This window comes from Cydia pomonella, chromosome 5 (genome assembly GCF_033807575.1).
Source record: "Cydia pomonella isolate Wapato2018A chromosome 5, ilCydPomo1, whole genome shotgun sequence".
Classification (NCBI taxonomy): domain Eukaryota; kingdom Metazoa; phylum Arthropoda; class Insecta; order Lepidoptera; family Tortricidae; genus Cydia; species Cydia pomonella.
The window spans coordinates 17052917-17080623 of NC_084707.1; the positions used below are offsets into that span (position 1 = coordinate 17052917).

The window sequence follows — 27707 nt, forward strand, 5'->3', positions numbered from 1 at the left end:
GGCGTTGCGCGGACTGCCATAGGATAGAAATCAAGTACTTACCTGCGTCTGTCATGTTAGTTTAAAGGTAGCAAGGGGCACGCTGAAGTTTTAAGAATGATCATCATTGGCCTTCGAATCTATTACAGACTATACAAGCAGTGTCAGGTAGAGAGACAACGTTTTTCATGGCCGTGTAAGCCAATACGGGAACGGCAAACACTATCACAACAATTTCTAAAGAACAACGACTATTTATGAAACTAATTTTAAGGTTTAGTTCACGTATTTTTCTCGTTGCCGTTCTGCCTCTAAGAAGCATTTCCGCTACATACCAGGAAATCCATGTTATCGGCTACGATGTAGCGGTACGACCGTATTTCAGCGGTGAATGTGCTAAACTGTCAGTAAGCGTGTAAAAAATTCCTTTAAGATCGAACCTACCAATAACCTGAAAAGGACGACACGTTTTTCTGTTCCACATTTCCCTTCTGTTTTTTTCGGTTCTCATTTCTTTGACTTTTTAAATGATTATCCTGGGGGTACGGTAGTGTCCCGCCAAGAGGAGCCAAGCGAAGTGAACCTACCTTTTCTTGAAGCGCTTCGACTTTTTTGTAACTTGGCTTTGGATCATCCCAGATAAACAAAATTCTTGGGATATGATGTCGATAGTGGACCTATTAAACATAAGAAGTTTCAATTGCATTGCTCTTACATTTTCAATTTTATGGATATCAAAAAATCCCTGATTTCGTCACAGACTCACTTATTCACTGATGGTCATCAAAAGTCTTAGGGTAGTTCCTGAAGTCCTAGAAAGCTGAAATTTGGTATGTAAGCTTGTATTAGTACACGAATAGCAAAAAAACCCAAAAACTTTGAACTTTTACCCCCAACCCTTTAAACAGGGGATGAAAATTTGTATGACGGCTCCGCAACGTTTGATGCTAGAACCACCAAATCCTACACCTTAGTCAAAATATGTCACTTGGCCATTGCACTACCATCACGTGGGCGTGACGTGAAAAATGGTCATTATTTTCTGTTATACAATAGTTCATCAGTATCAGTATATTACTTTTCTGTTATACAATAGTTCTTGTAGTAATGAAACGGCCAAGCCACATATTTTGACTAAGGTGTACAGTTTTTGAAGTTAGGGCTTGTAGAGTTAGAAGCTTGGGTCTACATGAGATCTGATAACTTTTTGACAGTGCGAGCCCTATGGTTTCGTCTTGGCAACATTTTACATGAAAATGTTTTTAGTGGGATTTCACTTCTTTTTGTAAGTTGCTTATGACAATCTTCCATCCCCTTTATTTAAAGGGTGGGGGGTGATTTATTTAAAAATCATGAAAAACGTATTTATATCATATATCAATTTTCAGATCCAACGTTGCGGAACACTTTACATAAAAAAGTTTTGGTCGGATTCAATTATACAGATATTAAAATATTGTCTCGAGTTGCTAAATATGTTACATACCTTAAATACATCAATAACGGGTTAACTTGCGTTTTAGTTTTTGGATGATAAAAATCGGGGGGCTTACCGCGAAAACCGAAATTCGCAAATTGCGGGGATCTTTCTCTTTTACTCTTACTAAGACGTAATTAGAGTGACAGAGAAAAATGCCCGCAATTGACGAACTTCGATTTTCCCGGTAGGGGTCCAGGAAATATTTGTAAGTGTACCGAATACAGATTTTTGTGGCCACCGGAAATTAAATCACATTTGCCATAAAAAAGAATTTCGTCACATTGCGGTTAAGTCGTAAAACAGATGGTGTTCGTTGGTATTGGAAAATTATATTATTTGTTAGTCAAATATTATTATCAATTCACCAAAGCCTGAGAAACAGTGTCCCGTTGCGATATCTACGTTGAACGTAGGCAGTGAAAGGAATTTGGCGTGCTAACTAGTGGCCCCCCGTTGCGCAGTGTCTCAAGCTCCATTATGAGACATCCGGAGCCGTTTCGAATGACCCCGTTTTCTCAACTACATCTCCAACGGATAAATAGTTAATCAACGTGCGAATATAAGAATAACTACATACAAACACGTAGAGCTTAAGCACTCCGAGAAGTTCGTTATTGTTTTTTGATGGTGTCATTATTTAAAACATGGATTTCGTTTATAGATTTGTTTCAATTTGAAAGCCAAATGGAGCGAGGGACGCACGTGGTGTCACTCCGGGCGTCAACTGCGATACGTTGCGTTGTTTATGTCTTGGCTGTGTGTTTATGTGGGCTGATTGCTTCGGCAATGGATAAACGAACGGCTCATTTGTCTACCTAAATAGGATGTTAAGCGAACTATTATTTTGTATACATTACACTAACGACTGTGTCACGAATACTGGCGAATTAGGCACATAAAACTCTTAATTAATTATATACGTTTAGTTGCTGAATGACTGGTAATTGTAGTAACTGTAGTTAACTAAATATCTGTAAGGACTGTAGGTAAGTACTTATTATAATTATGTATCTTTGCTTGAGCATATATATTTATAGGCCACACAGATCTAAAATTATCCTTAAAGATACTTCTGGAAGGCTTGAACAGTGTAACAGGGAAGCCATCACTTAGGTACATTAACATTTTATGAGTGCGAAAGAGGCAGACTAACGAATGAAAAAAACATAACCGCCTTTGAGCTTCATAACGGCCGCTAGCGGTCGCCTGAATGTGCCAAAGTGTAAGGTTAGTGGACTGGACGATACGAAAAGATATATTCAGGGAGATACGGTGGGTGTGGTTATATCTTGGAATAGTTGGAATATACCTACTGCTATAATCAAATGATTTACTCAATCACAATTTTTTTTGTGAATTCAATACTTCCAAAGACATTTGACAGGCCATCTCGTACATTTTAGACCTGTTTTGCTTATGCTTCGAGAAACGATTTTGGTGATCATAATGTCCAATTAAATAATTTTCTAAAAGTACCTATATCAATTCACTGGCTTGATTTTTATTTCACCTGCATGCGATTTGAGATATCTCTTACATTTTAAGGCATTTGTAAATTGCTATTTAGGTAAGCACTGGGCTTGAGATATCTTTTAAATTTTAAGGCATTTGTGAATTGCTATTTAGGTAAACCATACTTGATAGAGTATCTTTCTCACATTCTTAATGGCAATTATTACTTAGATAACAAAGGTAAGAAAGCATAGCTACAATAATTCAAATTTGTAGGAACATGATATTTCAATGAAACGGAACTTTAAAATATTCGTGGTAATGTTGACGACGAAACTAAATAACATCTCTATTCGTTATAAAATGTATCGTAAAACGTTATATTTGTGTGTAGAGGACAGACGTGGAGTGTGCGGAAGACGCATAGACGCTGCAGGGGTAAGCGTATTAGGTAATATATGGGAAATATTCAATTTTATAACATTCCGGAGCGATAACATCTTCGCTTGTCGATGCGAGGTGTGGTGTGGTAAAGTAATATAATATTGAATGGGCCGGGGCCTGCTGCGCGCGCCTGCGGACATCGTAACTTAACACTTAATCATTTACATGGACACTTTAGTATCGAACGAGCACCAAACGGTGACGTTGACCAGCCTAAGAGCTGTTCAGTTTTCGGAGGTTCAGATTCTAATGCTAAATCAATGATTTCATTCTAAAATATGATTTCATTCTGAAGTATAAAAGTTTTAATCAATATAATGCAGTTGCCATTTTTTTATCCTAAATATTTTAAAAATAAGCACAGGTCCCCTTGTTACTCGTACATAACCGAGTTACATTACCAGCAATGTACAAGGAAAAAATATTCTTCGCACAAAACCGGGTAATGTATTAAGAAATATTTTTTCTTTGCACATTACCGATAACATTTCCAGTTTTGTACGAGGATGTAAATATTCTTCTTACATTACTTGGTTTTGCTAAAAGAAATCTTTATTCCGTGTACAAAACCATTTCAACCAATCAAAACCAAAGAAAAAAGATTTCTTAATACATTACCCGGTTTTGTGCGAAGAATATTTTTTCCTTGTACATTGCTGGTAATGTAACTCGGTTATGTACGAGTAACAAGGGCATATTGGAAACATTGCGTAACTTGCACAGCCTTCTTAAAAACATAACATTACGCTCTACGTTTATATATAGTTAGGTATTTCTTCGTGCATATATTTTTGTTGAATTCCTTACTCAAGCCCAGGATATGAACTTTTCATAATCCCTTAGAATCTGTGCGAAAAGAGAAGTGTCTTAGAAAATGTATTGCTTTCATATTCCACGACTCTTCTCTTTCCGCACAAACTACACAAAAATACATCTGACTAACGTTAAGAATCCTTTCAGTAGTTTTAGATTTAAAGCTAAAATGTTTCACTATAACATAAAAAATACACATCTGGTATGTTTCAGAAACACCGTTTGAATGAATGAATGGAAATATTTATTTCAGGCAACTAATTTCCAATAATAATAGGTACTTTTAAACTAGCCTTGATAACTATTATGAAAATAAATTTAGCACTAAATAAGTTATTGGTAAAAATTAAAACTTTGGTACAAGCTTTTGTTGCTTACTGTACTTTTCTTACCGCGGGCAAGTAATACTCATTTTGACAATTTTAAAAATACCAAACACAATTAGGTTGCGTTGTTTCATCATCGAGTTACTATGGCCACCTTCTGTCTCCATCATTAGATCAGCTCGATTGTACCATAATATTGTATTGTCACCCGACACACATGTATGCAAATTTTTAACTCAATCCCAAATTGGAAAGTGGATCAAATTAGCTTCTAAATTTGACACCAACGAAACAAAATAACATCAGTGGCGGTGTAATGGTCGCATTTTTATCACTTGTCATGTCATGCGTCTCTTTCGCATTTACATACTTGTTAGAACGTGACAGGCATGGTGACAGATAATAAAAACCGACCATCGTAGCCGTAGCCCTACAGGGCAAGTTAAATAAAAGCTTGTAAAAATACATTATGGGTGCGATGAGTTACGCAACTCCGCAGTGTCAGGGAGCCAGCCGCGGAAACTTCTGCTTGGCCCTTCGGCCAAAACTCCTCCTTGGTGAAGGTCGCTACACGTTCAGTTGGAACGCTCACCACAAAAGTATTAAAATTCTTATTGTGTCGAGATTCCAACTTCGCGACCCTCATGACGAATCCGGGCTTCACTGGTACATACTTTACGATGTCATCGACTTTCCCAAGGTAATGGTAAGGGCCACATACAGTAGCATCGTCGGTGTTGCAGGTTGCAGGTCGCAGCAAATGGTTGTGTCCAGTGGTCGTGGTACCTCATTGGTTCTGCCGAGCTGGTTTCCTTCTCCCCTTCTTGAAACCATCCCTGTCGCATCGCGACTCTTTAGAGCCTTTAGAGTGATTTATCATTGACAATGTTTACTTGCATTCAAATTGATAAGTATGTATTACGTACGTAATTTTTATAAAATCCACCCACATGCTATGTGAAGAATTCAGAGGGGTAAGAGTTATTATTTTTTTAATAATTACTTATTTGACGTTCTCATTTACGTAGCAATTATATTTCAGAACAAACTAATACTATTTAATACCTTCTCCACATTCAAAAGTATAGAAAATGATAGTATTTATTTGCCTACTTTAATAAAATCGCAAACTAAAATTTAATAAGTGAATAAACCTCAGTCGTGAAGGTTTTACTGAAAACATATTTTTTTATTCGTGCTTGGGTGGCTACCGTCCCTCAACCCACCAACGGAGGGCAGCCTTCACACCACAGCCTTTCACGAGGTTACATTATACATCTTCAATTCTTCATCACTCATCACATCTCTTAACCACTGTATCAGTTAACGACGTGGAAGAACTTGGTCATAATAATTGACATTTAGTCCATTAGATCTTCTCTGACATTAAACGAGAAGATTACAAGGTTCACTAAAACTAAACCAAAAGGATAAGACAAAACGAATAACTTATTTGTCCTTAGCAGTAGAAGTGAACATTTTAGTGTCGTGCCGTGTGGTCCTCATGATTTCTAGCGAATTCTCTGGGTTTTCTTCGTGACACGCATATGTTTCACTCGTAATGCAAGTAAGCTAAAGCCTCAAAGGGCACCGAGCCACATAAGTCATACCAACGGGTAGTAAATCCTGGCTCCTATCGCAAACACCAGGTTAACCTGTGATCCCTGAGTGCACTTAATAATTACGGATGTTGAGCTCGCATTTATACTGGTTCCTTATCAAAGTAGGCAATGGCAATATGAGCCTTTGTTTCTCGTATGGTGTGTCGCGTGGGCGGAGCAGTGGATGGCTGCGTGTAAGACACTGCGCTAAACTACATACATTGTTGTAGATTGTTGGAGATTTAAGGAGATTTGTTGAGTTACAAAAATATTGACCACTTCTCAACTATCACACATAACATACTACACTAACAGCGGCTCCCTTATCGGGGGGTTTATCAGGTTTACGAATGGTCAGGTTAATGATGGTACAGGGTGGAGCTTAAAAAAGGTTTTTGTATTTTTCAACCATCAGAACGTAATTTTTTTTCGTATATTATGTGGATACGATTAGTAACCCTATGTCATTGAGAAAATTGTAGCTTGGGTAGCCCCTAATTCGCCCCTGCGTAGACTGCTACATCACGTGATTCGTATATACCACTGCTCGGCAAATGCTACATTTTATTGTATGAAAGAGTTTTGAGCTAAAGTCCTCACACTAGCCGAAAGTGGATTAGGGCCTTCACACAATTGTTTCTTCGTAGATGTACCTATGCAGGTTTCTTTACGATGTTTAATGTTTTCCTTTAGCGGAAAGCCGTTTTCTGCGTACCCATGGTTACTATACTACTCGAAATATCAGGAAACAAACATGATACCTAATACTTCCGGTTTGAAAGCCATACCGCTCGGCTACCAGATTTGTCATAAAATATTCAACGTAGGTACAAAGCATATACAGGTACGTATGTAGTTATAGTAACTGTTTTATAACAGAAAACTTAACGACGCTGTTTTATTAATTTACAAGTATTCGACAAACAGAACCGGACCTCTCACTGCGAAGGACTGCAAATAAAAAAATCGCACTATTAAGCCATCTTCGAGAATTGTATACTGCCCAAATAAAAAATAACTTCGCAATAAAATAATCTGCATATGGGTATTTTTAGCAGTTTCCGCTCATTTAGCAATAGGACGTAACGTAAAAATATAGGTACAATCTTTAATAAAATGATCCTATTTTATCTTTTAATATGTTAATATTTTTATAATAAATGGATTTATTAGGAAATATCCTAAAATGAAGTACCTACAAGAACGACTAATTTGTTTGTAAAGACCTAGATAGAACTAGTTAGAAGAAAAAGAAAACCATAATTAGATTATTAGTTAGGTACTACCTATATATGGTTTGTTATAGGGATTGCAAACCGGATTGATTTTCAATCCAAAGGATTTTGGCCATATTCCGGCCGGATCCGGTTTGGTATAGGGATATTGAAGTTAATTAAATGTCATATTTTTCTAGTTTTTTGAGTAAAACGTATTCCTAAATCTATAATTTGAAGTTAAGAAATAACTTCTTAACAATAAAATAGAACTTGGTAGTAAAAAGACTAAAAAGTGTTACAATGTCTATATCAGTTTAATAACAAAATATGAAATCGGTCATTTATTATATTTAACCATTCAGAAGTGCTCAAATTTTCGATTACAATTATAAATTTCATTAGTTTCCAAGCCCGATGATGGGATGTGGGGTGGGAATTTTAACTCCTTGAAAGGACATGTTTTTGTTACTGTTCTTTGATTGAATTCTTTGTAACGTTGACATCCATTCTAGTAAGAAAGGAAGATATTTTACTTTTAACCAAAATGATATTAAATGTGCTCCAGTATCATCTTGCTTTAATTTTTTGTCCGAGAATGTGGCAGACTCTATGATAAAAAAAAATGAACTTTTTTTAATTTACAGGAAAGTATATTGGTCAAATTATAGGGAACAAAACACGACACGACGATCTCATGCGAAAAATAATAGAGTATAAGATTGAAAACCATCGCGGAAAGGGACTCCCTAAGAAAAGTTACTTGGATGAAATAAAGAACTGGCTACACGTAGAGTAGCATGTGCCAGGAGATAAAGGAAATCGCATAAGATTGAATGAGATTGTAAAGAATCAATATTGTATTTTAATTATATATATATGTATAATCGGAGTAAACTAAATATTGATGAGTCCAACTCTAGTCGGTAGAGTACGGCCGACTTAATCCTGCTCATTTGTTTACTATTATAAATCTCCTATCACAACATTATGACACAACATTAACTTTCTCTTTAGCATAAATTACAAATGCCTTCCATGGCATCTGCATCCTTTAATTTTTCCTTCTATTACAGTATTTATGTAATCGTCATATCATGCCACCAACACGAAAGAAGAAGAAATCCTCTTCTGTTCCCATTTATCGTCATAATATATATATATATAAATATCTTACTAAATTCAAACTTTTCATTCTTTTTTTGTTATGTTTAACTTCATACTTCTCACCCGTCGCCTTTTTCTCATCTAAAATGCACAGCGCGTGCTGTATTTAAGCGTTTTTTTATTTTACCGGATCCGGTCCGGATCCGGTAATTTTTACCGGATCCGGTAGCTCTTGAAAAGTGCCGGATCCGGCCGGATTACCGGATCCGCCGGACCGGATTGCAATCCCTAGGTTTGTTATGGTTTGTTTGTAGAGGTTAACTCTAAGGAATTTTAACCTCTTTTATTGGCCTTAACAATTTTTTGACAGCATGTTAACTTTATAAAATCCTGTCAGAATGTTAACTTTATAAAATCTAGGCGGAGCTCGGAGCTTAATTTTTCCATAGCAGTGTAACTGTCATTATTTTCTTATACCTTTAAACGAGCAATTCTTGTATATATATTTCCGGGATCTCGGAAACGGCTCTAACGATTTTGCTGAAATTTAGTATATGGGGGTTTTTGGGGGTAAACAATCGATCTAGATTTGTCTTATGTTTGGGAAAACGCGTGTTTTCGAGTTTTCATGCGTTTTTCTTTCGACGCAGAATATAGTCGCTAATTTCGTGTTACCGGCCACTGTCCGTCTGGTCCAGCGGGTTATAACGCGGACTGCTAAACGAGTGTCACGGGTTCGAATCTCGCCCGGAGACTAACTTTTGTTTTTTTTTAAATATGTTCAAGTTTATTTTTTAATTTTTATAATTATAACCGAGCAAAGCTCGGTCGCCCAGGTACTATTGTATAATGCAACTAAGGTTGATACTTAGGTACTTTCTTAGTTGTGTATATCTAATAGTTACTTTTGTATTTGATAGTTTCCAAAATAAATAACTTAAAAAAGTTACCTAGTGTTTATATTTAATAGTATGGAAAGGAAAGTGTATATTTTATAAAATGTTGTGCTAATTTATTTTGTGCGTGGAGCCTTCTCTCGTACTGACCACCGGCACCGGCGCTCGACAATCCTAACTTACGAGTCCGCCAACAAAACGGCTGTTAGTTAACGCTGTCCTGCAGCTACCAGCCAGCCCATAACACAGTTCATTATTTATATTAACAGTTTAGCAGTCAGTGGCCGCTCCTGATCCCAACTTATAGCCGCGTGAATATGCGTGGGCATTATTTGTACCCTTGTTAAGCGCTGAGGATATTATAAAAATGATTCCTTTATCCGTGCTGTGACACTCGCTGGAAATTGGTCGTTTAATTTATGGTTATCATAAAAAAGGATTCGAGCTCGGGTTGGAATTTCATTCATAAGAACGCAGAGGCGTATGGGTCTTTATGGATGGATGTTTTCATTAATTTAAGGCGGAACCAGGGAATGCCACCGAGGTGTCGGGTGTCGCGGACGACAGATCGAGATACGGCTCGTGCTGCGACTACTGTTCCCGCTGCCGGGCATTATTTGTCATTTAGGATTAACTGACGTCATTGCAACCAACGACACCTTATGTACGAGTATACCAAGCTAAAAGTACCCATCGAATCGCCTTGATACATCTGAAGTGAATAAGTGCAAGTCGTGATCGAGGCATGTGTATTTAAATATGAAATGAATCGTCATTCCTTAAGAGTCAAGTGCGTGACTTAATTTATTGCCACGACCGATGAAGAATAATTCTAAGATATTTCAGAAGACGAATCATTAGTCACGAGGGAGCAGACGGTGGCGATATATAGTGCGCGCGCGGCGGGCGCCCGCCGCCACCGCGCGGGTGCGCTGCCGATAGGAGGCTTGAGTTGTCGCTGGACCTCAGTGCAGCCATCTGATAAGCGACAACTCGCGCTCCACATAATCTCGGGGACGCATTAGTCATCGCGGTGACCCGCCGCTCACCGACACAGACGGTTCGCCTAATCCACTAAAAATATTCGGAGACGAATTTGTCGGCCCGCTCCGGGGATCGAGTGATCGATAGCGCTACTCGCCACAAAACGATAGATAAAGGCCGATAAGTCACAAGAAATATGACGCGAACAAAATCGGGAGATGTACGTAATAAGATAAAAGTCAAACAATGATTCGACCGCGGATTCGCCGCGGCATAATTTATGTGACAACGCGTGATGGACGAGCGGCGACTTTCGGTAAACTATTTACATACGGCGGCGGCGGCCACGCTGTCGGATTGGGTTCTGTTGTGACAGAGGGTGGGGCTTAGTACCGAAAACAAATGTCACTGTTATTTATTAGGTTACGGTGCTATTAAGCCTAAGACGGGAATTATAGTACTCGGGAAGCCGTAGTTCAAATTGCGGTGGCGAAGTCTTTTGGCAGACAAAAGAAATGATAACAAATCTAATTGATTCGCGCCCCTATTCTTTCTGTACATGTACTTGTTTGTATTTAATTTTGGAGTGTTTTTACGGAATGAACGTGTGCTTGCTAGCATGACTGTGAGATGCGCTCCCGTGGCGATGGTTGGTGGAAATTGAATCTAGACGCGGCCCTCACGGCGCGGCCGGCAATTCCCTCAGCGCGCCGACTTAGATTGCTTCCTCGAGATTGTCTTCTGCTAAGTGTGTGTGCCTACGCTGTATTGAATGATTACATAAAATGATTGATACCTAATATTACTACCTACAGGTTGATTTATTAGAGCTGGCGCCCTTTTCATAAAATCTTATAGGAAAATTGTTACGCTTGAATTTGAAATTGTTGAGATTTATTCACTACATGTACATCCAGCTACGTAGGCGTCCATAGGCTACAGTGACTGCTTATCATAAGGCGGGCCGTATGCTTGTTTGCCAACGACGTAGTATAAAAAATCTAGTATCGAACAACGAATCATCAATGTTGCGTCGGCATTGCAATATATTGTTGGTTTAATAGTCATCCCGTTGTGTTTTCAGTGCAGTCAGTTGTATCTAGGGTGGTGTAGGTTGGGGATGGCGAGGTAGCATGTAACGCCGAAGACAGCGTGACGCGAGGCTAGCCGTTAGCCGCGCGACAAGCCGACGGCCGGAGGCGTCGTTTTTATCTGCTCCACGCCGCGCTCGCTCGACCGTGTAATTGGATGAGAACGGCGCGATCCCAATAGCGCGCCCTTATCTGTTCGCGGCAAATCCACCCCCGCCCGCTACTCCTCCGCACCCCCGCGACGCCCGCCGACGCTCAGGCAATAAGTTTTTAGTGAGTAATTCAAGATAACCCCTTGATGTTGTTCATTTTCACACTTCCTTTCGCGAGAACAGCTCTTTATTGCGTAATATGTAACTGTCTCCTCGCCGACGGGTGTCCCGGGGGCGCAGACAAACTTCGCCCCTTTTATGATGTTAATGCGATCGCCCCCGACCCTCCTATCTGTATAATGATAATTGCTTTTTCAAAAATTATTGTTTGATGTTGTCGTTTAATGTGATTTCTGGAAGTTCCGTAAATTGCCGTCTGAGTTTCTGACGTTAACAGTTAATAGATTAAGGTAATCTCTCTCGAATATCTACATCAAGAGCTGTAACAGCGATTATTATTTGGTCATTAGCTCGTTTCTTAATGAAGTTTATCAGATATCTGATAGCGAAGGGTTAAAAGTAGGTTAATTTTCAGAGGGACATCGTCATGTCTAGTTAATGCATATGTATCATTCTCTACATCTTTCCTACACATTGATGTCGTTATGCATTAAATCTTAATAAGGTTTCGTTTTTACACTATCAGCAAGGCAATTTAGCATATCTCATCTCATACCTATCAATATGTAGGAAACGCTGCGGCTGTGAATAAAAACAAACCATTCTTTTATTTTTCCAGATAACACGGGTTCTTAAAAGTGCGCAATCGATAGAAAAATAAAAGATAGGATTGCGAGGGCCGGATACAAAGCGGGATGCTGCGAATTGTCGTCGTATTAGCCGGTATCGGATGGGCGCGCTCCTGCCTCCCTACTGCCTACTACATGCTGCCCACTGCCCACTGCCCGCTGCTGCTCTGCGTTGCCCAGTTCTCGGTTATCGGCGCTAAGCCTGCTTTACAGCGAGTATTCGTCGAGAAAATGCACAGACCCTCTTCTATGCTTAACCGAATAAAATGTATCCTCTAGGTATGGTACAGCGCAGACATCTGGGAAAATGCTTATAATGCTATTGCTTGCTTGAGTGGCTGGATATTTTATGTTTACAAAGAAAATTAATAGAAATGAAACTGAAATTCATGTGTCTAAAATGTAGCCGGCGAAATGCTATTAAGATTCAATCACCTTCATCAGATAAACTTACGAAAGGGCTCTGTTACGTATTATAGGACATCAATTCAAAAAAATATCTTTCTCTTTTTATTAGTGAAAATGTTTTTACATAGTACTTGACAGTTAATAAAATTGTATGAATTCAACCAAAGTTGTATGAATCCAACCTCTTTGTTTTACTTACTGTCCCTGCTCAAGTCTCAACAACTAAGTATATAGCATGGCAAGCCCCTAAAGTTAGAGTCAGTCCAAAACTTAGCTTAAAGCTTTAGCTTCTTTCTAATATCTTGTTGTAAGCAAGTCGGTAAAAATGTAGCCTACCAGAAAAAAAATGTCATGTTCAACCACACACAATATTCGCAGAAGATGTCAACCATTGTTACGGTAGATGCCCATGATACCAAGAGGCGTAGGACCGGGCATTGCCGTAAATGTAAGTACATATATACTTACGGGTATTATATTATAAATATACATATTTAAATCCCGGACTATTATTGTTTCTACCAAGCCAGCATTATCCTTTTGTCGAACCAAAATAATGTGAACTCGCATTACACACATGTATGTGTTCCCAATCACATGTTATACTGTAACAGGAACTTTACCGCCGAGACAAAAAAGTTGAGAAATAGATGGATGTTACTTACTTCACTGACCTTGCGTTCGCTTCAGATAACCATAATAACTGAGTTCTCTTATACTCGCAGTCATTACGAGTCCCGAGTTTAATTTATACTAGGGTTCACACAATGTTATGTCAATAGTTTCGGTTTGCGACGCTCGCTTATCAGGCTGTGCTCGGGCTGCAAACTGTCGTCATATTCCACTGCACACTGCTATCTGATGCCCGCCTATCGCAACACAAACTAGGACGACTCAGCCTCACGTTTTGTGAGTTTATCTAGCTTACAAGGTTTTGACTGTAATGAAGTTTCGAATACAATACAACTATTAAAAGTGTCGTATATTAGCGTCTCCCATACAATCATTAATCGTATCATCCAAGCCAAGGGACAATGCATGCTTATGATACAACTATACATGATTTCACGCTGCAGCTGAAAAGTGTGTAAAAATACATATAACAATTAAACTAAAAAAAATACTACGCTAACGCTATATCCCAAAAATATCAATTTGCGAAGCCAACGGGCCAATCGTTAAAACTCCATAGCGAACGAAACGCAACTGGCACTGTAGCACTGATGTGGAATAGTATTATAGTGATGCCTACGCTAAGCTACGGAGCGTTAACGATTGGCAAGCTGGCTAAGCACCCTGATACTCTTCAAACTGCTGGATCGATTTCTATAAAACATAGCTAAGATGCAAGGGTACTGTCTTTCACGTAAAAGAAGTCATCGAATTCGGTCCATCCGTTGAAGAGCTACGATTCCAAAGACAGGCACTCAGACAGACAGACATTGGCGTCAAACATATACCCCTCTTTTTATGCCAGGGGTTAAAAACAAAAACAGCGCAAACCATAGTAGCGTTGGAAAATACGGACGGATAATTGCGAAATAAAATGTTAAGCTAAATATGTAGTGAACTGTCAGTAACAGAAGGGGCATGTTTTGCTCTGCTTGTAAAACCAATGAACTTAATTAAAACATTAATATTTAGGTGCTCTTGTTACTTTGCTGAAGAAGCTAATTAAGGTTTGTTATAAAACATACTGACGACCGGTCTGGCCTAGTGGGTAGTGACCCTGCCTATGAAGCTGATGGTCCCGGGTTCAAATCCTGGTAAGAGCATATATTTGTGTGATGAACACGGATATTTGTTTCTCAGTCATGGGTGATTTATAATTATATATTATATATATCGTTGTCTAGGTACCTACAACACAAGCCTTATTGAGCTTACTGTGGGACTTAGTCAATTTGTGTAATAATGTCCTATAATATTTATTTATTTATTTATTATTTATACATTATACATATACGCTCAATCAGTTATCGTTTGACATTGCTCTTCCACGAATCTTTGAATATCAATGAATTTGATATTGATTCATTTCTTATTGCCTACTTAGTTTGCAATATATAAAAAAACACTGAGGTTCTTGGAACAATTTGGCAAGATCAATGGGAGTACGCTCATCTCGGGATCAATACGGAGGCTGGGACAAGCGCGCCGCATGGGACTGGTCCCAATATTGGTTTTATATGTTTTTTGGCTTAAAGTTGACAAAACTAATGCAAGTGTGCATCTTATATTTCCAGTAGGCAAGGTTGATGAGTAAATATCATTTAATAACTTATTTATGGTTTAGTAGGGTAAGGTCTAAACATTGGTTGAAATATCAAATTGTAAAATGTCAAATATTTCCCTAATACCTAGGCAGGTAGTTCGGTAGTTAACTATAGGTATAAGTACCTTTAACGCATCGACACTTTGTCACGTCTTTATGTATAAACATAAGTTGAACTGTATTTATCCCTTCAAGTGGCAGGAACCGGATCCCGGACCCATTACGTCAATTAAATTTGAAATTAGTTTAATTAAAATATGGTATATAGAATAAGTTCATAGATTTATAATAATTATGATGGCAGACCAAAAGCATTTTTTTTAAGTTTTATCAATTACTATGTAGGCCGCAATGGAGGACGTAAATGTAGAAATCATACACTCCAAATTTACGTCAGCTAGAGATGACTATATGATTTATGAACCTTATAGTTTTACTCGTATGAAACCTTGTGACTTATAAAGAAAACGCAAGTCTCTTTTTAATTCATTTTATTAACAAGTCTGTCTTTTCATAGCTTAAACTAATTAAACGTAAGGCTCCGACATTTTTTAAAATGTATAAAGACAAAAATATCATTATATAATCACATAAAAATACTACTTACCTGAGGTAGAGGAGAACACCCTAACAGACATACGAAACCATGAGACTCATCGCTTGCTCTCCGCTTTCGTTTCGTCAAAAACACTTCCGTTTGTATTTATCCCATGAAATAGATTTTTTATATCAACAAAGTCATCTCTCGCCTATTCTAGAGCCTTTGACCGTAAACCGTATGTTTACAAAAACGCCACCTTCGCAGTCTTGAAAGCTCTAGTTCAACCGCCGGCACAACTCGCTAATACACCCAGATCCCTCAGGATCTGCCGAAAACGTGTTTTTTTATTGTGTTCATTATGTTGAGTGAAATTGCGAGAGCATTAAGTTGAATATAGGGTGGAGGCGACGGGCCTTATTACGCGCGGGCCTTGTAATCTGCTGCTGCCGATGCCGCCTCGCATACCTGTTCATTTGTTTCCACTAATACACTGGTGACAAATAGCCAATGAAATGATTATTAAGTGTAGGGTAAGCCTATGCTGTGCTTGGTTAAAAAAGGGGTAAAAATAATCGTTGTTACAGCATCTGAAATTAAGTAGGTACAGTTAGCGTCAAATACTTTGTAAGATGGAATCATGTAAATCCCAATATCTATTTAAGATTGTCGAGGTATTCCGAAAATAAAATATCACTATGTTGGAATAATGTATGATTATTCGAATTACATGAAATTCTGAAATATTCGCAAAATGCATTCAATACACCTTACGATATTTATATTATACTTCAATACGGCTTTACTTATTTATTATTTAAATTGTAAGTTCTCAGTAGTACCTACTCTAGAAATACCAGAAGTGAGTCTAGAGCTAAAGTCACTTCATCGCACACTTTTCCAGTCATAACAAAGAGTTCACCCACGGTACGAGTATAACTAGCTATAACGTAGTTGAAATTGCCCCGTAGTTGCAATTGCCCTGGCCGAGCTTAATTCTATTTAATAAATAAAAATACAACATGTTTATTTATTTTTATTCCTATTGGGAATACACAAGCTCTATTTTCCTCGTAATGTTGCAGACATTGCTAGATTAGCTAAAAGCTACGACAAGGCCTTCTGTTCTAGGTTTCTAGTTCAATAATTTTTTGCTAAAACGGAGAACCATTAAAACATTGATATATTTTGCTTTATATTAAAAGCAACGCCAAATGGCTTATTTACCTATTTTTTATCGGATCTATAAATAACCACCTATCAAAATTTAATCGTCTCGGATATCCGTTGAAAGTTAATAGTTTATTCAAGTCAATTTTAACACTTTCGAAAATGAGACTAAGTTATGGTCCAGTCCGTAGTATAGACTTATAGAGTAAATAAGCCCAGAAGGCTCGCATCTTACAAAGTTCGTTTGCGCAGTTTACTTATATGTTCACTTATTCGATGATTACGATTGACAGTAGGTATTTAGATACTATAACTAGCCTTTTTACACTTTAGGCTCCGTAAACAGATTAGATCTGTATTTATTTGATTGCAATTTTACGAAATGAGGTTTATTTTTAATTTGTGTGTTCCCAACATTTGCTTTGATGCACATGCCTTTCCTTTCTTACTTCTGTCCTTATTATAAATACATACATTTCTTACAAATAATATAACTAAGAGTATCCTATTTTTGACCAATATAAACGCAATAAGATTAGAATATTATTAAATCAAATAAATAATGATAACGACGAAAATTAATCAACCTCTGCTTCGCACATTGTCATAATACAATTATCCAGCGTGATTCGTAAGTTGCTGCTCAGCAGATGAAAGGATCCCTCTGCGAGTGTTTTATCCATGGTTGGGCACGGCATCGGCAGCGGGCCGTTACTCGAACAACGCGCCATCGGCGCGCCCGCCCTGTAATTTCCTTCCTAATTTGCCCATTTTAAACCTGTGATCCAAATTCAAATTTGCATAAAAATGTTAATGAATGTTAACGCAATATTCGATGTGTTAAAACAACGGTAGACAATTTTGTTAGAGAATACCTAAATACATATTAATTAAGTATGGGGCCTCATAATATTATTTAGAATAGTCAGAGAAACAAGTCAGTTAAAAGACCACATTTACTTTACACATTACGTAGTAAATTCGCCTATAACATATGTATGAGTAACTACTGTAGTCCGTACGAAACACTGCAAAGTACTTACATATATGTACAATGATGAAGTAAGTACTTATAACTTTCTAGTATAGGTAAATCTAATATATTTATAGAACTTTTTTACTACCTGTGCAAATTGCTCATTAATTTCAATTTAAATACCTATTGGAAGAGATAGTAAAAGTAATCTAAAACAAAATCTAACACGACATACCTAATAAAAGCACGCTGGGTGGCAATAACTTAGTTCACCAACACTTTATTGTAGTCAAAATAATGATTACGCGCGAGAGCTGGTGGCGTGTCTCCGGGCCGAGGCCTGTAATCTGGCCATTCTGGGCCCGGCCCCCAATCATGCATTTCTCACCCGGGCGCGTTGAAAAAATAACCACCTGAGTTTGTCTATAATTTGCCGGACGCCGCCGCTCGTAACCAATATGTAACAGCTGAATCATTTCTATTCCTTTATTATTTTATTTAGACAGTAGCTTTCTAATACACACTATAATTTTTTGTAAGTTGATACTGTGTATTACATTTAGGACGTTTCATTATAGGTGGTAACAATTACTTTTTTAATACAGTTGCTCAAAAAGTGCTATTTTACGTAGCTGTTTAGCGTGCGGAAAGTTGGATTTCGCGAATTAGTGCTTTTTACTTTTCCACGTGTTCCAATTCATGACTACTTATTGATGAGTGTTAATGTTAGTTTCCTTTAAAAGTCGTAATCAACATAAAAACTTTCTGTTAATGTAAAAATAATAAATTTAAGTGGCAAGATATCTCGGTACTCGTGAAGTAATGATAATGACATACTTTCCTCACTATTCGCATCGAAATGTACTATTATATTTCTCATGCTGTGGTTAGTTGTTGTTCTAAATAGTGTGCAAAAAATTATTCGTTTCTGCACTAGAGCATTTTACTTTCCCTGTACGTTTTTTTTCGTTTATATTACGATAAGCTATTAAAATTTGTTATTAAATGAATTTGTTGTATAATTTCCATTATAATATTTAACTCCCCATTCCATAAATCACTATACTTATACCTAAATTGTTAATTGAAAGTATTCTCAGGAAAAACTATAAAAGTTTGTGCTTAGTATTTATTTTAAATACACACGTTTGTTACTTTTCTCGTATTGGAAATGAAAAGTAGAGTGTTTAACTTGGGTGAAAGGCACCATTTTGTCGAGATAGTTTGGCGTTCTAACGCAGTGAGAGTGCCTTTCACCCCTTGGTTATCAATGAACTATCTATATATGAGGATATATAATGTATGTAGGCGGCGTTATATTTGCTTTTTTCTCACTTATCGCTGAGATTAAAAGTCAATACATCCGACACTCTCGCATCGACGTTATTCGATGTCATGCTACTTATCAAAGACGTTATTGCGATAAAACTCTTCCATCATATTCGTGCAGTTGGCTTACTTAGTTACAGACATTTTTTTTCCTTTGGCAATAACAAGATTTCAAACGCATTATCTGGTAAACACCTATTCAATTATTCTATTATGTGTGTTGTTGTGACAACATCAGAAATGCCGACGTTTAGGGAAATGTACCGCGGAATTCATACACGCGAGTGATATTTTGACATTTGAGTGACAGTTACTTTCAATGACGTATTATGTGGAACCGAAAACTGACAGAAAGTTGACGTAAAATTGTTATTCCCTTTATTTGTGTAACAAAGAAGATAACACCCGGGTTCGCGGACCGCGTCGCATTACGTGGATGTATCGGCGTCAATTGTTTGAAAGAAATACTGGTAAATGTGATAAATATTATCCTTTTGAATGTTGTATCCATGATTCTTCCTCCATTGAATCTTGATGTTAAGAGTCACACAAAATCCCATGGAACCCACACAACCATAGTTGCACTCTTATTTCATAACGACATGCTTAGATTACATACAACTTGGCATGAACATTAACATAACATATATCTATGTCTGTAGGGCTAAGATGGTCGGCTCTTTATCATTTGTCACCATGCCTGTCACGTTCTAATAAGTATGTAAGTGCGAAAGTGACGGGCATAGTGACAAGTGTTAAAAATGGAACCATGCTGGTACTGCTGTGTCTGATAACTACAAGTTTTTGTTGCTAAAAGTTGTTATACAAAGAAAATTGAGCGAGTAGAAGTTTTGCATATACAAAATAGTTGATACATATAAAAGCAAAAGTAGTCTTTCTTACCGTTAACTAGTGTGTGTCGTTAACTGAAATTGTATTTATCATAGAAATTATATTTCCAAATATCGTGCTGTCTCATTCTTTTTTATTTTTAGGGTTCCGTAGTCAACTAGGAACCCTTATAGTTTCGCCATGTCCGTCTGTCTGTCTGTCTGTCTGTCTGTCTGTCCGAGGCTTTGCTCCGTGGTCGTTAGTGCTAGAAAGCTGAAATTTGGCATGGATATATAAATCAATAAAACCGACAAAGTCGTACAATAAAATCTAAAAAAATATTTTTTTTTAGGGTACCTCCCCTACACGTAAAGTGGGGGTGAAATTTGTTTTTTCGCTTCAACCCAAGAGTGTGGGGTATCGTTGGAAAGGTCTTTCAAAATTAATAGGGGTTTTTAAGAAACATTTTTTGATAAAGTGAATATATTCGGAGATAATCGCTCCGAAAGAAAAAAAAATTGTGTCCCCCCCCCTCTAACTTTTGAACCATAGGTCCAAAAAATATGAAAAAAATCGTGGAAGTAGAGCTTAAGAAAGACATTAAATGAAAACTATAACGGACATGATCAGTTTAGCTGTTTTTGAGTTATCGCAAAAAGTTTCCCCTTCATAGTAAAAAGATGCAAATTTGCCTATTTGTTTAACTCGGGTGAAAGGTACCGTTTTATCCCTTGGTTAACAATTTACTATACTTTAAGCTCCAGTTTAGCTTATTGTGACGGAAGAGTAACTACGGAACCCTACACTGAGCGTGGCCCGACATGCTCTTGGCCGATTTTTTTTATTTTATTTAAACATTATTGCACAAAAGAAAAATTTAATGTACAAAAGGCGAACTTAATGTCATGAGGCATTCTCTACCAGGGCAAAGCAGGAGAGATTGTAGGCGGTGCATTTAAAAGTAAAAGAAATTGTTAATGAAAGAAATAAAGTCCTAATACATATAAATTTATTATAAACTACTTAAATACATAAGGATACATAATTATATAAATTACATAAATAAATATATATATATAATTATATAATATAAACTTATTTGATCTTCGAACTGCCAGCAAATAAATCACGCTTTCTTGCATTCAAACTAATATCTACTGAACCCTAAAATTCAGGGTTACAGTTCTGGTGTAAGAATGAGACAGGATGCTTATTTGTGCTGATGTTTCAGTAACATACACGAGTGCCAATGCTGTACCATGTAATTACGGTTTTTGTACTTTGTAGCTTTTCACGGGAATCTATTTTCTGTAAAATAATCCAAATCTTTACTTTTTCTAATTATTAGATAAGAACAGTCTGTCCGATACGTTCGAGCGTGATTGCCGTTCTTCCAAGCACACAGCTTGCGCTGTCAAAGTACATGAAGGATTGCTTTAGTCAGCCACCGTTCACCGAAAGTGTCCATTCTTATGAGAAGAAATCGTGTTATTATGCCAGAAAATCGATGTTAATCTTTTTATAATGGGAAACCGTTTTATGATACGCGTTTTTCGATGCAACGCGTAAAAAAAGGATATCGAAAGTGGCTGCAGGTACAATGATCGACAGACTATATCGAAATTGAAACGACAAGATCGTGTCGTGAAAAGTTGTTGTTATTTGCGGCACACGATACGCGTGGTATAACTAGTTTATTTTCGACCATATATTAAATATTAAAATACTAGTAGGTAGGTATTTGCCTGCAAGTGGACAGTGTGTCGGAGTTTACTGCAGCACATTGGACACTGACATCCTTACGGATAGGATTACAAATAAATAATTTGGAATTAGGTATAATGGTTGTAGTTATGATGAAAGGCACTCATTTCGGTTGTTGTAGTTTGTCCAATAGTTCGAGGCTGAAATGATACCTTTCACCCAAGTCTACTTTTCGTTTCGAATACGAGGAAAGTAAAATATATGTGTTTAAATAAAAACATGCCTAAGTATAAACTTTTATATTATTTCTTGGCCCCTCAAGAATTTAATCAACTTTCAATTAAAAATTTAGGTAAACGTATCGTTATCTATGGAATGGGGAGTTAAATATCAGAATGGAAATTGTAGAACAAATTCATTTAAAACCATATTTCAATTGCTTATCGTAAAAAAGGTGGTAAGTAAATGCTCTAGTGCAGAAAGGTATCACTTTCTGCACACCTCATAGAACATCAATGACCCTCTTTCAGAGCATGAGAAATGAAAAAACTATAAGTCCTTCAAGTCAATGAACATCAAGCTCAGTGGACTTAATGACTTCAGTACTAAGACTTGGAATGAATCATGTAATGGCGAGATCTTTCGGAGAAGTGCGAATAACATGCAGCTAAAAATAGTCAACCTGCAACAACTTCAATGTTGTGTAATTTCGCAATTTTCGCATTCTCTTCTCATACACTTGTTAAGCACTATCAGTAATAAGTTGTAGCGAAACTGTGGTGCGATGGCAGTGCCCGGGGCGGGACGTAGGTACAGTCTACAGCAAGTTACATCCCTGCTTCCGACCTGTGCTCAATATTAGAAGAAGAAAAAAGCTTTATTTGTAAAAGGACGCGACGACAAAAATTAACAAATCTCAAAAAGCCATTAATATTTTCAAGTAGTAAAATGAAGCTTACGGAGCTCACATAATGACAATCACGAATAATTAACGTTTTTTAACCAACAAATTTGGTAGCTCCACCCTTAGTGCCCAAGGGTAGTGCCCAAGGAAAAGAGACAGGGCTTAAAAAAATTGTCCATTTTATAATTATACTATACTAACGAATACTTGAAACTTGACTTGTTATTTTGACAGCGTAGGTACACGATAATGTATAAGCCCTATGATAACGACAACTGGCGTACTCCTGGCGTTCAAATCGTGATGGCTCGCGACATATAATATATAATAACGGCTTCCGGAAATATATAAAAAAAATGTACGAATATAAAAATGGTACATAAAATATCGGAAAATTTAGTCCTCAATTAAGTTGGTAATGTGCCATCGGAAAGTTTCCAAAACTGCAAACTTTCCACATGGAAAAAAATCGGAAAAAGTTTTCATACCTATATATACATAATCATACAGAAAATTAAAGTTTCCTTGGTTTCCTATAAAATTTTCCTGAAATTCCGACAACTTTTCCAACTTTTTGGGAACTTTCCGTAATTTGCATAAGTAACTTATTTGCTTTCACAGATCAGTTATGGACCGTGATATACTGCAAACTTTTGTATGTATGTATGTATGTATGTATGCCTAAACTCTTTATTGTATTTTTTGTTCCATTCTTCCTTGAATTTAAAATTTTGTATTATAGTTTGTGAAACAAATTAATTTCGCGTTATACTGTGTGGTAAACTATGCAGCAGACTATACGAGAAGATATAATGTTCCATTGTCCCGGTGTGGCTCGCGTGTCATATCGCTTACTGACGGATTACCGACTTTTTAGCCGTTTACTGATGCCTCTCCATTGTAGGACAGGCTTTGGTTTGAGCCGACAAGATGCTTAGACTGTTGTGAACTTTGACGATAAAATTATCGGTAACGGCTATAGTAAAATATTTGTATAATCATTAGTAATATATTTAAGGATGATTCATACCTGTCAGACCTGCACCCCTACAACGCTGAAATAGTAGATTTAATTATTAACCAAGGGATGAAAGGTACCCATTGCTGTCGAGGTAGTTTGGCGCTTGAATGCAGTGAGAGCGCCAATAGTCCGAGACTAATATAATGCCTTTTACCCGAGTTGAACACTCTACTTTTTATTTCGAATACGAAAAAAGTAAATGCACGATGTGCATTTAAAAAGTACAGTAACGGACCAGACTACGCGTCAAAAGTACCATTCTCCAACACCTTAATAAAAAGAGATGTTTCTAAAATTATCTAAAATAATACATTTTTAACAGGTACTTTAGAATGCGAACTGTAAAGTTTAATCTCTATATGGAAACGTATTCCAGTGTGGCAGACTATACCTTGTTTGTTGTTTCATACACTACTATTGTTGCCGACTGTACTGATACTGTAATCGTGCAATTTACCTCAATGTTGACATTTTGGCTACTCACTACACAGTTTAACACGGTCAATCATAACAATTGTATTATGTACACCAAGCTACAAAAGATACAGCTAAGCTACAGTTTGTGAATGAATTCCATTCATAATGTGTCCATGCAAATTTGCAACTCGATGGGCCATTTAAATACTGAGTGGAAAAGGGATCATCCGAATGCCATCTTTTTGTGATTGACCCTGTATGTTAATATGAAATAATCTTTAAGAACATTTCAGAAAACGAGTTAAATTAGTCAGTGTTTCAATTTTGTCATATTCAGCAGTAGTGTAGAACTGTTTTCCAGATACAAGACCATATGTTAGGTACTTAATACACAATAACAATTTACTATATGTGTGCCAATAATATATGAAGAGACTCACGATTTCTTCATGACCCCATCATCAGACTCGGTTTCTGACCGGGGAGCAAAAAAACAAATGTCCCGATGAATTTGTTACTACAGAACAAAATGAGGTCCCCTTTATGAAGTCGGTTAAAAAGGGACTTTACTGAAATTACAAAATTCAAGCAAGCAACTAATGCTGACCAATTTAAGTTATGACATAATGATTTAGATCCTTTTGAAACGAAGTCACGTATCATCTAAGCTTAGATTAAGGATGTGGCTCGAATGACCCTTGCGCTTGGTAGTAGCAGATCGAGTATTCTCAATGGTTGCGTGACACCGGAGAGTCGTATTTAGTGGAACGTGACCTCGAGATTCTAAACTCACGTTTTGACAGATTTTAGTAGGTATTAAATTTTAATAACCAAATTTCATTCATTATGACATTTATGACTCATATCAATCAAATATATAGAAAAGTATATAATACCTGAAAATTTGGCACGGTGTTTTTTTTTAACTCCGCTAACATCGAGTCATAGCGACATTTAAGGAAACGAAATGGCATAGATTTTTTTCATTTAAGTATGTTTTTTTTTTCGTAAAAAGTTATTCATTGTAACACGTAATTTAAATGCACTAAGCAATTCAATACTATGACATATCAATGACATTTTGAATATCGATCGTCCGAGATAGGACTTGCATTTAGTTGCTAATGCAAAAACTCATACTAAACACTATGATTTCATATTAATCAATATGAAAACAGGCCCTAAGGCAAGTGTACATGCTCGAAGAGGCTTAATCAGATGAAAATAAATCGTTGATGATCTTTGTCTGATGATCTTCGGAGTTAATTAGAATACCAGTTTATTTGAGAAAGTAACTTAAAAGCTCAGGAATGCGCCCTTGAAATTAAAGGACTTAAAAAAAACACCGTGTATTTTAAATCAAATTAAGTGGATATACGTAAACATATATTTTAAGTAGGTACCTACGTAGTTATGATATGCATAGATCGACACACTCAGAGCAATCAAAATGAAAAAAAAAATGCAATGTATTTACAATAGGATCAGGGTAATCGGAGGGCACTTTTATACAGGTTTGTTAAACCCGCGACTCTCGCACGTGTTAAGCGTCAGTAACGTGAGCCCAGGGTAGGGTCTCAGTATTGGAACGCAAAGCTGCTAGTAATTGCGGCTTCGGCACCGGCCCCGGTAATCCCTCATTTAGCCCCGAGGATGTTTGTTAGTGAAGTCCCGTGCTAGGGGAAAAATAGACTAAGTAGGTGGGCTGAATTGCTTTATTCAGTTAGCGCGTTGTACGGTTATTGGTTCAAGATAAAGCAATTATTTTTTCACATCACTCATTCGGAAAAGGGCTCTTTCTTCCCTGGAGGGATCAAAGTAGCAGGGATGAAAAGTTTCTTCCCTGCTAGAAGGACCAAAGTGACAATTTTGTGTTCTAGGAAACAATTTTATTTATGTTTTTTTTTGTATAGATTTTTTTAAGTATAAAACGCACCTTTACTTTCCTGTGCAAGAATAGTACGAACTCCCCATTTTGGCCTTTACTTTGGAACATAATAATTTCTTCATAGGTGATGTGAAAAGCAGTATGTGTTACATTCACATGGTAGAATAATTATTTCCGCCTTGGGTGTTAACACTTGAATCCCTCAGTACGCTCAGAATTCTATGACGATAAGAGACTGCAATGAACTGACCCTCAAATTCCTTTAAAGTTCATAGTGGTACTTCCACACTTCGTTACTTCAAAGTCTATGCAGGGTTGGACGACGGTTTCTGCATAGGTACAGCTGTTAGGAAAAGAATCATTATTTTTTCAAGTTTACGATATACCTATTGGTACATTTATAGAGAAATAAGTAATCTTACATAGAGTGCTCACACTCCATACATCAGCTTCCTTACTTAATAAATAATCAGTTGTATGGAAGGTCTGGTAAAACATATGATTAATAAGTATAAAACTCGGTTAAAAGTTAATATTTACTTATGAATCTTAAATGCTATTACAAATAAGTTTTCGCTAATCTCGCTAAAAACTTATTAGTTCTATAAATAGGTTTTTATCTATGTTTAGAGTGAGCACTCTTAAGCTCACTTATTTATCTATGGTAGTATCTATCAGTAGTAATTAGGGCTTATCAAAATAGTACCTTCTACACGGTAAAATTTTATCATTAATCGACTATCTTTCCTACCTATGGAATTCCCAAGTAATGCTCAGTCATGGTCAAGGGATCAACAACGATAGAAAACAATGGCTCCTGATAAATTGCCCCGCTAACTAACTGAACAGCAATGTTATGCCATCTTTCAGCGCCAGTCATGGTGGCGGACGCTTGCCGGTACAAAGTGCAACACAGTCAACTCACTACTCTTACACCTTAACTCGTTGCAATAAGGTTTACGAATGATCAGCTTATATGTCGCGATCTAATCTGACATCGCATCGGCCGATCATCGATGATCGTGATTTACCGACGTTCTATCACTACAGATAACAACGGACTGATCGTTCGGTTTAATTTTAAGGTTCGGGCATGTGATGGTCTGAAAATATTTAAATGACAAGATAAAGATAAAATACTACGCGAATACGGAACAAACCAAATTACCTCATTTATTATTGTTTGATTTTTGTTTTAAGTAATCACTTTGAAATTATAAAAATGGAATTGTAACCACTTACAAAAGATACAGATAAGTATTTTTTTAAAGTAACCTTATATATAATATACATTATATTCAAAATGGAACAATATCAGATCAGATCTAGCAAGTTTAATAAAAAAATCAAAACGCATACCTACTCCAGCATGGAAATATTTTCTCGCCAAAAGTAGTTTCCCCTTTGTGTATGTAGGTAACTTTCTTGATAAGGTAAGTCTTGCTAAAAAACCGTTATTTTTAAGATTTAAGAAAAAAAAATACTTAATTTTGGCAAAGAAATGAACTAACCGTTGCACGCTACCCAGTTCGGTGATAGGTGATCTGACTTCTAACAATTGGTTCACGATTGTTGAACTCACGCGCACTAACCATCCATCTTCTTTTCCGTATTTTGGAGGTCTAGAGAGACCCTACTCATTCTATAAATTTTTCTATAATTTTTTTAATGCTCGCATAGGTTTGATTTCATTTGTATTATTGAGTGAGACCGTAAAAGAAAGTCAAGTAAGGTGCACTAATAAAAGACAACACAAATAGCTCTACAGACCATTCTACTCAAATTAATAGTGATTTATAAACATTTATAAGCAGTTTATTACTGAAAGTGACTTGTGTAATAGGTCGAGATCTGAGTAATCTCAGGCCTCTGATGAATGATGATTGATGAGCTTTAGTTTGCATTGCAAAACGTAGGCATTGTTCGCTATTTGGTAAACAAGGTCAGCAGTTACATTA

At 36.9% G+C, this 27707-nt stretch overlaps 1 protein-coding gene across 3 annotated transcripts in view; it reads left to right on the plus strand.

The window, feature by feature from the left end:
* LOC133517902 (uncharacterized) overlaps positions 1-27707 on the plus strand; it is an 89317-nt gene that overhangs the window by 54152 nt on the left and 7458 nt on the right. The window contains exon 3 of one of the 3 annotated variants that reach the window (XM_061851378.1): positions 11381-12248. The exons of 1 other annotated variant lie outside the window; for it this stretch is intronic. The gene's annotated coding sequence lies outside the window, so the exon portion shown is untranslated. Of the gene's footprint in view, positions 1-11380; positions 12249-12278; positions 12878-27707 lie in introns of those variants that run through there. One more of the 3 variants, XM_061851375.1, reaches the window with a different exon arrangement.